The following is a 1060-nucleotide window of genomic DNA, read 5'->3' as shown; positions in this document are numbered from 1 at the left end:
TTTTTCGTTCGTTTTTTCGTTCGTTTTTTTCGTTCGTTTTTTCGTTCATTTTTTCGTTCATTTTTTCGTTCATTTTTTCGTTCATTTTTTCGTTCATTTTTTCGTTCATTTTTTTCTTTCATTTTTTTCTTTCATTTTTTTGTTTTTTTATCTGAAGAATTAAGGGAGAAGAAAAAAAAAAAAAAAAAAAAAACAGATATACAAACATACACAAATTTATATAATAATTGAATTGCCGAATTAAGATAGAAATAATAAGCTTTTTATTTTTTTTCATTTTACGCTACTGCTTTATAATTTAACGTTTAAAATGAGTGTTAAAAGAATAAATAAAATTATCCTTTGTGCAAAAGTAGAACTAAAGTCTATAGAGAAAATAGATTTTTATGTAAACGTAACTAACCCTGTAGTAAAGTAATACATACATACAAATGCTCACTAATATATCTATGTACTCACAACTATATGTACGGGAATATTAATATATGAACTCGTATGTCAGTATAAAAATATATATACATATATAAACACACTTGTAATGATAAATGTAAAATTAATATGTATCGGTTCATACATATATATATATATATATATATATATGTGCGCTTTTTGCTTTTAGAGATTTTTGCTGCTTCTTTTTACCTACACTAAAGTACAACAATTTTAACATACCATACAACTTTTACCAAGCGAAAGAAAAGAACGAAAAAATTGTTCTACATCCACGTAAAAAATATATCAACACATATATACAATTTATTGACATACAAAAACATACTTTGAGTTACACACTTGCGTGCTTACGTACATAAATAAAAGTCATATATGTAACTACTTTTACTAAATATATATATTTATATATGTATGTATATAATTTTTTTTTTTATTTTAATTTTAGAAAATAAAGACACACATATCATCAATTTAAATTTATACAAATATAGCCAACAGTTATACGACAGGATCATTTTTTTGGACACGTGGTTTTATGAGTCGAGGTCTTAACTTAGATATACATATATACACTTGTAAATTACGTACATATGAATAATTTTTTTTT

At 23.3% G+C, this 1060-nt stretch overlaps 1 long non-coding RNA gene across 1 annotated transcript; it reads left to right on the top strand.

Moving 5' to 3' along the window:
- Positions 1–202: 202 nt before the first annotated feature.
- Positions 203–1047, top strand: LOC111535566. Its single transcript, XR_002729493.3, has 3 exons — positions 203–414; positions 620–726; positions 899–1047. It is a non-coding gene; the product is annotated as an uncharacterized LOC111535566 (long non-coding RNA).
- Positions 1048–1060: the final 13 nt, after the last annotated feature.

The sequence above is a fragment of the Piliocolobus tephrosceles genome, unplaced genomic scaffold (genome assembly GCF_002776525.5).
Source record: "Piliocolobus tephrosceles isolate RC106 unplaced genomic scaffold, ASM277652v3 unscaffolded_16489, whole genome shotgun sequence".
In the NCBI taxonomy this organism is placed as follows: domain Eukaryota; kingdom Metazoa; phylum Chordata; class Mammalia; order Primates; family Cercopithecidae; genus Piliocolobus; species Piliocolobus tephrosceles.
Note: the sequence above shows the minus strand (reverse complement) of the source record. Positions and strands in the feature narration are given on the sequence as shown.